The sequence below is a fragment of the Elephantulus edwardii genome, unplaced genomic scaffold (genome assembly GCF_000299155.1).
Source record: "Elephantulus edwardii isolate Elephantulus edwardi_28Jun2011 unplaced genomic scaffold, EleEdw1.0 scaffold00236, whole genome shotgun sequence".
Classification (NCBI taxonomy): domain Eukaryota; kingdom Metazoa; phylum Chordata; class Mammalia; order Macroscelidea; family Macroscelididae; genus Elephantulus; species Elephantulus edwardii.
Window position 1 is genome coordinate 1,578,716 of NW_006399986.1, and position 564 is coordinate 1,579,279.

Consider the following 564-nt stretch of genomic DNA (forward strand, 5'->3'; position numbering starts at 1 on the left):
GCTTTTCTTTGAAAAGTAAAATTACTTCATTGGTATACAATACACCCACCCCCGCCCCAAGTACACTCTACTATGCAACCTTCATTCTGGACTCTTGTGATAACCATAATACCTGTGACTGGTTGGGGTTTTTTTTTTTGGTTTTTTTTTTAAAGTGTAATTTCCATTTTATTTTCAGACGAGTTTTTTCTTCAGCCTCTTAAGGAATCATATCCTTACATAGGCTTTGGTGGTGGTCGTGGGGCAGCACCTGCAGGTCTAAATCTAGGTGGAGGTGTCCGGTCCTTTCGGGCTTCACGAGAACGGTTCCTCACGACCTTGCTGTGAATGGCACAACTCACACAATAGTGCAGTTTCACATAGAGCTTTGGAAGCACATAGGCCGTCGAAAACACTCGCTTCGGAAATGTCCCTGACAGCAGCTGCCTCTACTATATTTCGGATTCCGAACTTCTTAATTGCCTTGTCTTTGGGCACGCACCGGGCGCAGCTCGTGCAGCGAATAGGCTGCACGTGGCCGTGGCCCTTTTTGGCACGACCGTTGTTTCTCCTTTTCTTCGTCAT

General features: G+C 46.3%; 1 pseudogene; it reads right to left on the minus strand.

Moving 5' to 3' along the window:
- Positions 1-215: 215 nt before the first annotated feature.
- On the minus strand, positions 216-564 carry LOC102857614 (annotated as a pseudogene).